The sequence below is a fragment of the Propithecus coquereli genome, unplaced genomic scaffold (assembly GCF_000956105.1).
Source record: "Propithecus coquereli isolate 6110/MARCELLA unplaced genomic scaffold, Pcoq_1.0 Scaffold575, whole genome shotgun sequence".
Classification (NCBI taxonomy): Eukaryota; Metazoa; Chordata; class Mammalia; order Primates; family Indriidae; genus Propithecus; species Propithecus coquereli.
Genome location: NW_012151674.1, coordinates 192,055 through 204,308, shown reverse-complemented (window position 1 = coordinate 204,308; position 12,254 = coordinate 192,055).

The window sequence follows — 12,254 nt, the reverse complement described above, 5'->3', positions numbered from 1 at the left end:
TGCAAGATTCAGGAGTCAAGACTGAGATTGAAATTCCTGGGAGAAAGAGCTAGACCTACCTTCTTACAAACTCTTATTCTAAGGCCCAGATGTTCCCTTCTTCAGAATTAAATATCATTCATATGTTCCCTGTATGCCAAAGTGTGCTCTAGTAATTTCTATTTTCTGAGCACTATTACTAGTGCTTTCTTCCCCCTTCTTAGTAATGAACTGGAACAGGTACTTCTCAGTTTATTATGACAGATATTCAGCCAGGGAGAGGTGGATATGCTCAGACATCTCTAGAAAAACCAGAAAACATACCAGTTTCTTTCAAGTTTCTGTCTTGCTTTATCAAGTCCTTGTCTGTTGCACAGAATGAGAGTAAGGCACACACATTTCAAATTTTTAAAATCCAATCAGGTTGAAAACAGATGAACTATGAATGAATACACAGTCCAGTTAATTAACAAGTATTTTAAAAGTCAAATCTGAGATTCCTCAGGAAAACTTCCAGCAAAGCAAATTAAAGGTCTATATGGTAAATTAACACTCTTGTTGCATCTGTAGAAATATTAATAATTGGATTCAATCTAATGAGATCAGCCTTATTTTGTGATCAAGCATAGTCTTTCTTTGACCTATTTTTTTTTTTTTTTTTTTTTTGAGACAGAGTCTCGCTTTTGTTGCCTGGGCTAGAGTGAGTGCCGTGGCGTCAGCCTAGCTCACAGCAACCTCAAACTCCTGGGCTCAAGCCATCCTCCTGCGTCAGCCTCCCGAGTAGCTGGGACTACAGGCATGTGCCACCATGCCCGGCTAATTTTTTCTATATATTTTTAGTTGTCCAATTAATTTCTATTTTTAGTAGAGATGGGGTCTCGCTCTTGCTCAGGCTGGTCTCAAACTCCTGAGCTCAAACAATCTGCCCGCCTCGGCCTCCCAGAGTGCTAGGATTACAGGCGTGAGCCACCGCGCCTGGCCTTCTTTGAGCTATTTTTGATCAAAATGGGGGGACTACAGAAAAAAATTTTGTGTTTCCAGTGGAAAATTATGCATTGTCTAGAGGACACCCCTCCAAAGTTATATGATTTTAGCCTATAGTTCTCCTAGAATTTTTTTACATTTCTGCAAATTGTAGATAAATGTGAAAAAGATCAGCTTCACCTCCATTTGCACATTCAAGCCAACATTCCTCTACCCATATAAATTTGTACATTTCTTCCTTTTCCTGGAACCAGTTATAACATCTACTTATTTCCCCCATGAATTAAATAAAATCTTTAGCACATGTTCATTTTTATATCTATATGAGAGTCATGATTTTATCTTTTTCTGAAAAGTATCTTTTAACAGACACAAACAATTATCATGGAAGGCAGAAAACCTACATGCTAAATAGAGTTACAAGTAGTATACTATGGTTGGATGGGGTAATTGCTTCTGAATGAAAGAAATCAGATAACTTTCCAGAGAGCAGGTGATAGCAGCACTTCGCCTTAAGGGTTATTAGAATTTTAAGACTGAGAATTTGAAGAACATTTCAGGCAAACAATAAGCCTGTTAATTCTAAGAGACACTCTGGCCAACTAACCTTAAATGCCAGCACCCAGCTTCTAGAGTCCCAAGCAGAGGCCAGCCTCAACACCATGATTATTCATGTAGGGGTAATACCCAGCTTGGAACCAATGCCAGTGAATCTCCCTATAGATCATCCTACCTGTCAAGGCTTATTGTCCCAAGTACTGAGCTGAGGAAGGGCTCCTGGCAAACACAAAAGCATGAGACATGATGGTAACTGGGATAGGTGGCTCATCCATTCAAAGCAATGTGTCTATATAGTAGACCTATACCACATACTATACTAGAGCCTAAACAAATCCCCTAGCCCCTGCTGCCTCAGTGGGCCAGGTAGGTAGTGATATGAATCCAACTGTATCTTACTTCTGGAGTCAAACTAAATTTCATTAACAGCTATTCATCTATACATTTCCATTTTGTAAAAGGTCAAGAGGAGGAGGTAGGTAAGGGGTTCGGAAAGTGTTATACTTAGAAAGATACATATTTACAGAGTGTTACCTAAGTCTCCAGCTATCATTGTTTACCTGTGTCAGATCACATTCTTTGATGAATGGAGTCTCCTACACTAATAACAAATACCTTCACAGTTGTCAGAGACCTATGTCTAGCTAAACTACTGGTTCCTGTTGTGTTGGCTCAAGCTCCAATCTTGCTCAACGATCTTCCATCGTTCATCTCAGTCTCAGTCCTACTCTTTGCCTTGTGTCTGTATAATCCCCCTCTCAGTCTCAGCTCTGTTTCTGGTCCCCACTAGTCTACAATCTTTGACCCAAGTTACTTAAAAGGTAAGAACAAGAAGTTACAGTCACGTGGAACAAGGCTACCTGGTCCTAAGCCCTAAAAGACGAGCTATATCACAGTCAAGTTTTATGTGTAGTATGTAAAGTCCTAACGTGTGACATACAAAGTTGTATTGGTCATCTGCATAGCAAATGCTTTGAACCCCTTAGAGAAACTACTGTGCCCACCTGGGAAAACAGGGTAGACATGTCCTCCTCCAGCTAAATCATAACTCAATCTTGGCAATGTGATAAGGTGGGTGGAACCTGTCAGATGAGGGTACCTGCAGCTTTGAACCAGGAAGGATTTAAACATAGGCATCATCTAACTCTCAGGCTGAGCAATAAAGAAGGCGTGCTAATTTGCAATTTAAATGACACACCCATCTATTTGGCAAACTCTCTCTTCCTTTGATCCTCCACCTGCAAAAAAATCTGGTTTTAGTGGCAAGAAAGCTCAATGTAGGTTGGACCACTGAATAAAATCAAGTAACTAAATACAAATCAAATGCTAATGCAATCATAATCTAGGGACATAGAAACTTCTCTTAGACTGTAATACAAAAGGCCAAATTGGATATCCCTGTATTCCTTTGCCTAACTAAATATCTGAACATCAAGGATTCCATGTACAGAATGTAAGAGATGAACACCCTGTCTCTTGAATTATCAAACACCAAGAACAAGGAATGAGTAAGAATATTCAGATATAGGACAGAGGATATATTGTGGTGGCGGTGATGATGACAATGGAGATAATAATTCTGATATTACTGTCTAACATTTACTGTGCCTACCATGTGCCAGCCCTATTCTAACTGCTGTATATGCACTATCTCATTGAAGTCTCACAACTCTGTGAAGTAAATACTATTATTATTCTCATTTTGCAGATGATAAAACTGATGCTCAGAGACCCTAAGTAACTAGCTTAAGGTTACACAGCCAACATGTGGTAGAACCAGAATTTAAACTGTGATCACAATCTGAACCACTCTGCACAGACTACCCCACAGCAATAGGGCCTTTGAAGACAGCAAGAAAGAGCTTTGACAACAAAGAGCAATTTTTTCAATCTCTAGAGACTCTATTCAGAGACAAGATAGAAACACAAATGACTTTTAGTATCCCTGAATTGAACTACATAAATATTCTCTCCTTACCCTCATCTCACCCTAAGATTTCAAAGCTGCTTTTATTTACTAAATTACTATTTTATTCTTTTTGTCATTTCTATGCTATGTTCTCCATGGTCTTTCATCCTTGACTTCTCAACTTTTATATGCCTGGGAATTCACCAGATATACTTCATAAAACCAGGTGACTGGGTGTCTATCTGATTACTCAAGGTGTGAGCTACATTAAGGAGCTTCATATAGATCTGGTCTCTGGAACAAACCTAATTTCTATTTAATCAGCCTTTTTTATAGAAGGCCACATGACACTGTAGGCTCTAGGTTCTAGTGACTGCTTGATAATAACTGTCAGAAATCCAAGAACTACGGGATAATACTTTCTCATTCAAACCTCCTATTATTTGGGAGGGTGGAGAGGAGGACAGTTATACTGTTAACAAAGTCATTTCAGGCTTAAGTTTTTTGAAGTAAATTACTTTAAAAAATTCAAACATATACGAAAATAGAGTGAACAGGATGATGAAACTCCACAAACCTGTACCTATATTCACTATTATCAAGCTTTTGCTACACTTACTTCATCTCTTTTTTGTCTCATTTTATTGAATTATTTTAAAGTAAATCTCAAATATAATTTTATTTCATCCCTATATAGTTCAGTATCCATCTCTGTATACTGTCTTATACATAACCATAATGCCATCATCATACCTAACCAAATAAATCACTTAGACTCTATTCAAATTCCTCACTGCTTCAAAGTTACCCTTCTCAGACTGTTTCTTCACATCAGGATCCAAACAAGGTGCATACATTATATTTCATAGTCACTGTCTCTATCAATCGCTTTTAGTCTAGAGCCGTCTCCCCATTTTTTAAATTGAAGCCATTAACTTGCAGAAGACATTGGGGCCAGTTTTCCTATGGTATGGCCCATATTCTGGATTTCTGTTGATTGTGGCATAATTTAACTTGTTTAGTTCTATTTCCTATAAATGGAATCCTCACAGCTTTTCTCTTTACATATTGTCATCATCTAAACCAGAAAATGATTTCAGTGACTATTTTCTCAATCCCCTCAAGGACGGTACATAACTAGTACCAGTCTAGGTGAAGAGAATTTATTATTTTAATACATACAATGGATTCCTTAGAACATTACGGCTTAATTTTCTCCCAGACCCCAGATGAGAAAGGCTGAAAGCCTTGATTATATTCAGTTTCAATCTTTATTCTTTTGGCAAAAATACTTTATAGAAGGCCTTGTATGCTTCATATTGGATCACATCAGTAGGCACACAGTGTCTGCTTCTGCATCTTTGAGTGATGCTAAGATGCATTCATGGGTTCAGTTGTCTAATACATTCATCCATTAATTATTGTGGTAGATGTTTAAGCATGAAGGGGACCTATGGCAAGAATTGAGTGGTAACTTCTGCCAGGAGTAATCTCATCTTGGAGCCTGGAAAAGATGACTCATGTGGTACAACACCAGATTGTCTTAATCAAAAGAAATCAATCTGATGATTTCTCCTTGGCATATTTCTCAAATAGTAGTGATACTGAGAGCAAGACCAGAGATGGACCATTCCTTTCTACCCTAAGAGAGTTTTAAAAACCTAAATCAACCTATTTAAAGTTTTTTGCCCAGCAGAATGGGCCCAGCATTCCAGAAGGATATTTGCTTTTGTCTTTCTCTGTAATATTTCCAGTCACTCAAACACTTTTTTCTAAGAAACATGAAAAAACATCCAATATAGTACACAAAGCAAGTGATGCTCACTACACTTAGAAACTAAAAGAAATATTTTGCTTCCAAACACAGAATCTATGTAAATAAACAGAAAAATAATACCTGCTACCTCTTTTTTCACATCTTAAATGCCTAGAAGATATGAAAGCAGCAGTTTTTAGCCTCTGCACCAATAGTCAATAAAGTTGTTGGGTAGTCAATAAAGTTGTTGACAGTCTTATTCCTGCCCATCATAAAAGGGCTTAAATAGGTAAGGGTGACGCCTGGACAATTAAGTAATATACTGAAACAATGCAAAGGAAGAAAAAAGAAGTTTACCAAATCAAAGCAATTAGCACAAGATGTTTCAGGTTGGACTGCTCAGGAAAACACGCCATACGTGCTTTTTGACGGTTATTACAGGAAAATTGGTACATGTATATCCCCTGCTACTACCATAATCCTGGAATTGCTTCTATCACACACAAGGTTCCATCTCTTGGCACGAATTCTAGAAATTAATAAAGTTCCCTTCTGGGTAAGAGCCAAAGCTGTGCTTTTATGGGGTTGTGCCTCTCTTGCTGGACTCTCCCATAGCCATACTCTCCTAAACCCTTCTATTCTGCCTTCCTCTTCTACTTTGACCTATAAAAATTGCACTACTCTGAGAATACGATCAGTGCTGGAGTCACAGTAGAGGAAAATGAACTTGTACCACCCTTATCTCATTGTCCACAAGTAAAAGCTACCATGAGTCCACATCTCAGCATGGAGAGTGAAAGAACTGAAAAATGAGAGGTCAAAAGTATAAAACATGATTAATAAATTCACAGAATGCTGAAGCTACAGGAGAGATGGAGGTCACTTAGTATAACCTTCTTATTTTACAAAAGAGAAAACTGTTGCCCAGAGAAATTAAATTATTGGCACCAAATCACAGTGACAATGAGGAAACAGAAAACAAAGCAAAATGATTCCTAATGACCTTTTTGAGTAAAGTTTACATTAGATAAAACTACTAATCACGTAGGAATATTTGAAATTTTAAAAAGACATTTATTCATTCATTTAACAAATATTTATTAAGAGCCTATTATGTGCCAATCATAGCCTTAATAGCTGGAGATGTAGCATTGAACAAAAACAGACAAGAATCCTTGTCATCATGAAGTGTACAATCTAGTGGGGAGAGAGAGAAAATAAACATTAAGTAAAATATATAGCATGTCATACAGCTATAAGTATCATGAAGAAAAAATAAGGAAAGAGGATAGAGAACACTTATGTTTGGAGGTAGGTGAGAAGGTTGCATTTTGAAACAGGATGGTTAGGGAAGGCCCTCTATCTAATAAGGCATATTTGAGCAAAGATTTGAAGGAAGGAAGGAGGTGAGCCAAACATCTAAGGGTGTCCCCAGGCAGAGCAAACAGTAAATGAAAAAAGTCTGAAGTGTCCCTGGAATGTCCAAAGAAGAACAAGGTAAATGTAGCTCAGTAGACTGAGCATGGGGAAAAGCACTAGGAGATAGAGCCTCAGAAATAATCAAGATCAGATTTTGCAGGGCCTTTGTAAGGACTCCAGTTTTCCTGAGTCAAATGAATAGCTGAAGGAGGCTTTGAGCAGAGAAGTGGTATGATCTTGCTTATTTTGAAGACTGTTCTCTGGCTGCTGTGCTAAGAACAATGTGTAGGGGGCAAGTATGGAGGGAGGCAAGAAAACCAACTAGGGGGCTATTACGGTAACTAAGGTGAGACATGATGACAACTTGGACCAGGGAAATAGTGGGGCAGGTACTAAAAAATAGTGGTATTTTGAGTATATTTTCAAGGCAGAGCCAACAAGGATTGGATATGGGTTGTATAAGAAAGACAAGAGTGAAGGTTGACTCCATGAAGAAATAGAGGATGGAGTTGTTATTTCCTGAGATGGGGAAAACTATAGTAAGGAGAAAAATTTTTTTGTTTGTTGGTTTTATCAGTGAGTGTGTGCAGGGGTGGAGATCAGGAGATTGGTTTGGGGATGTGTTAACTTTGGCTGCTGTATTGAGAAAATACACAGGGCGTAAGCAGGGCGATTATGTGGGAAATTCTTACAATGATCCATAGAGAGACAATGGTGGCTTGGACCAGGCATCTGGCAGCGGAAGTAATGTGAATTGCAGATATATTTTGAAGTTAGAGCTGACACAATTTGCTGATGGAGTGACTAAAGAAGGATGAGAGAGAGAGACAAAGAGGGGAGTCAATGATTTCTACGAGGCTTTTGCCTCAATAGCTAGAAAGATGGAATTACTATTGACTGACATGAGGAAGACTATAGCAAGAGCAAATCTGTGGAAAACCAAATGTCAAGTGGGCAGTCAGGGTTATAAGAGTCTGAGGTTTAGAGGAGAGGTCTGGAACAGGGATATAAATTTGGGAGTTATCAGAAGACAGATGACATTTAAAGTCATGAGATAAGAAGAGATCACCAAATAAGCAAGTGAAAAGCAAGATAGAAAAGATGTCCCAGGACTGAGCTCTGGGATACTCCAATATTAAGAGATTGGAGATGGGGGAAAAATGGCAAAGGAAGCTAACAAGTAACAGCCAGTTGAAGTTGGAAGATAGTCTTACTAAAATGTATTTAAGAGCGAATGTGAGGAGAGGAATAGGAGCAGGAAGTATAGGCAACTCAAGAAGTTTTGTTATAAAAGGAAGCAGAGAAGTTTGGTGGTAGCTGAAGGAAGATGTGAGATAAAGAAAAGTGTTTTTTTTCTTTCTCTCCTTTCTTCTTTTTAGTTGGTTGGTGCCTAAGATGGGAGAAATCACAACAGTTTTATATACTGATAGGAATACTCTAGTAGTCAGGAAAAAACTGATGATGCAGAAGAGAGAGGGAAGAAACGCTGAAGCAATGAGTAGGTGGGAGGGAACTGAATCTAGCCACAAGTCAGGGTAGGCCTAAAATAGGAGAACAAATAGTTCATCCACATTAACAGGAATTAACAGATGCAAGTAGGTTATGATTGGCTTGTGGAAGTTCTCTTTTGAATGCTTGTTTTTTCAGTGATAGGGAAAGCACTGTCACCAACTGAGGGTGAACATGAGGAAAAACCTATAGAAGTTTGAAGAAAGTAATGAAACAGTTACCTAGAAAAAGTTCATTCTTATTCAATGATTTTTCAGTCAAAACACCTGCCACCTACTTGAAAGTTTGGGCCCAAATTTCATCCTGTTACTCCCACCCCAGAAATCAAAATCTACTCATTTATGCTCAGTTCTTACCTTTAGGCCTTTTTTTTTAAGTCCCTGCTAATCTAGAAAATTGGTAGAGTTTGTCCTTACAACTCTGATTTCACAAACTTGCAAATTCAATAAAAACTGTTAAGAGTTTTCTAAAGCATATTCATCCAATTCAAACAGGATTCACCACACTACCATCACGAAAGGTCATGAAACTCAGGCTTTCTCTTTGGTAGCTGCCAGCTATCCCAGCATTCTCAAATCCCACAAAGATAAATCATTAGACACTGTCTACATGACTAAATTACAATGGAAATTACAATTACAATGGAAAAACATACTCATTCTCAGTTGAAATTTATATTCATAGGCTGAACCTAAAAGAAGACTTGAAAGTTTCCTAATCCAATGCAAGATCTAATCCTATCATCATTCTACTATTAACTTGATGTCAGTTAAGTCAAATCGCCTGTTTTAGATTATGAAATGAAAAAATGGAACAAAACAAGCAAAAAACTTGTTGTGTAAGGCCAAAGAAACAAATAAATAAAAATCAATACAACTTATCCTAGGAATGCAAAGTGGTTTACCATCTGAAAACCAATTAATGTAATATATACTATTAATAGAAAAAACCCACAACACATAATATTAATAGATGCAGAAAAAGCATTTGACAAAATCCAACATCATTCCATAATAAAAATATTCCATGAACTAGTAATAGAAGGAAACTTCATCAACCTGATAAAGGGCATCCAGGAAAAACCCACAGTGATCATCCTACATAATGGTAAAAGAGTAAATGTTTTCCCCTTAAAATCAGGAACAAAAGAAGGATATCCACTTTGGCATTTCTATACACCATTGTACTGGGTAGTATAACCAGGGCAATTAGGAAAGAAAAAAAAAAAGTTCAAGTTGAAAAGAAAGAAGTAAAATTATCTCTATTTGTTAGAGTACAGAATCTTATATATAATATAAAAAAAAAATCCCAAAATGTCCTCTAAAAAAGTGATTAGAACTAATAAAAGCAAAAGTCAACTGGATTTCTATACACTTGTGATGAACAATCTGAAAATGAAATTAAGAAAACAATTCCATTTACAGTAACATAAAAAAGAATAAAATACTTGGGAATAAATTTAACAAAGTACAAATTTTATGCTCTAAAAACTATAAAACATTGTTGAAAGACATTAAAGAAGACCTAAATGAATGGGAAGACATCTCATGTTCATGGATCAGATGGCAATAGTCCCCAAATTATCAACAGATTTAATGCAATCCCTATCAGGATCCCAGCTGGCTTTCTGTAGGAAGGTGATCTTAAAATTCATATGAAGCAAGGGACTCAGAAGAGCAAAACAATGTTGAAAAAGAACAAAGTTGGAAGCCTCACACTTTTCAACTTCAAAACTTACTACGAAGATACAGTAATCAAGACAGATTGTACTGGCATAAGGATAAACATTAAATCAATGGAACAGAATTGAGAATTCAGGAACAAACCCTTCCATCTACTGTCATTTCAATGGGGCAAATAATAGTCTCTACAACAAATGGTGCTAGAACACAGGTTTATCCACATGCAAATGAATGAAGTTGGACTGCTACCTAATACCATATATAAAAATTAGCTTGAAATGGATCATAGGCCTAAATATAAGAGCTACACTATACGACTCTTAGAAGAACACATAGGAGTAAATTTGCGACCTGGGATTAGGTAATTAATGGTTTCTTAGATTTGACAAAAAAAGCACGATTCTCCTCCAAGAGGTAAATGAATTGGACTTTATCAAAATTAAAAAACTTTTGTGCTGCAAAGGAAACCATCAAGAAAGCAAAAAGACAATCCACAGAATGGGAGAAAACATTTGTAAATCATATATCTGATAAGAGAACTATACATAAGATATATTAAGAACTCCTGTAACTCAAAAATAAAAAGATAAATAACTCAATTACATAATGGACAAAGGATCTGAGGCCAGGTGCGGTGGCTCACACCTGTAATCCTAGCACTCTGGGAGGCCGAGGCAGGAGGATTGCTTGAGGTCAGGAGTTCGAAACCAACCTGAGCAAGAGTGAGGCCCTGTCTCTACTAAAAATAGAAAAAGAATTAGCCAGTCAACTAAAAATAGAAACAAAAAATTAGCTAGGTGTGGTGGCTCGCGCTACAGGCGCGAGTCCCAGTTACTCAGGAGGCTGAGGCAGGAGGATCACTTGAGCCCATGAGTTTCAGGTTGCTGTGAGTTAGGCTGACGCCATGGCACTCACTCTATCCCGGGCAACAAAGTGAGACTGTCTCAAAAAAAAAATTATGGACAAAGGATCTGAAAAGACAGTTCTCCAAAAGAGACATATAAATGCCCACTAAGCACATGAACAGATAGGTGCTCAACATCAATAGCCATTAGGAAAATGTAAATTAAAGATACAGGAGATACCACTTCATATCCACTGGGATGGCTATAAGTTAAAAGACAGATAATGACAAGTGTTGATGAAGATGTGAAGAAATTTGAACCCTTATACACTGCTGGCAGGACTGTAAAATGGTAAAGCCACTTTGGAAAACAGTTTGCAGTTTCTTAACAGGTTAAACATAGAGCTACCATAGGACCCAGTAACTCCATTCCCAGGTATATACCCAAGAGAAATGAAACATGTCTACCAAAAAAATCTTGTAAACAAACATTCAAAGCAGTAATTTGTAATAGTCAAGAAGTGAAAACAATCCAAATGTCCATCAACTGATGGATAAATAAAATGTGGTATATTCATAGTATAAACTATTATTCAGTAGTAAAAAGCAATGAAGTACTGATACATGCTATAACATGGATGGATTTTGAAAATATTATGCTAAAGGAAAGAATCCAGTCACAAAAGATCACATATCATATATTCTATTTATATGAAAAGTCCAGAATAGGCAAATCTATAGGACAGAAAGTAGATCAGTGCTTACCTAGGGTTGGAGGAGGCTTGGGGGAGGGAAAATGATGACTGACTACTAATGGGTGTGAGGGATTCCTTTTCTTATTTTTAATTTAAAAAATCTTTAAAAATAACCTAAAATTTATCACTATAACCATTTTTAAATATACAGCAGTTCAGTAAAGTATATTTATATTGTTGTGAAACTGACATCTAGAACTTTTTCATTCTGTAAAACTGGAACTCTAAACACATTAAACAACTCCCCATTTCCTCCTAACCCCAGCTCCTGGCAGCCACCATTTACCTTGTCTCTATGAATTTGACTACGTTAGTACCTCATAGAACAGTATTTTTCCTTTTGTGACTGCCTTATTTCACTTAGCATAATGTTGCAGTATGTGACAGGATTTCCTTCCTTTTTAAGACTGAATAATATTCTATTAGATAACACATATTGTTTATCCACTCATCCATTGATGAACACTTGAGTTGCTTCTATCTCTTGGCTATTGTTAATAATGCTACTATGAATATAGGTGTGCAAATATCTGTTTGAGATCCTACTTTCAATTCTTTTGGATATATACCAGAAATGGGATTGCTAGATCATGGGGGCTTCTTTTTAGAGTGTTGAAAATGTTCTAAAATTTGATAGTGGTGATAGTTGCACAACCCTGTGAATATACTAAAAAACACTACATCTTATACTTTAAATGGGTGAATTGTATATGATTATATATAATATGTATATTATATCTCAATAGAGCTGTTAAAAAATACAACTCTTAAAGGCTGAATCCAGTATAAAATTACTTCAAGGATTTTGACTGAATTGGATGATTAATCTGGTTAAATAACAAGTTAATTTTGTCATTCA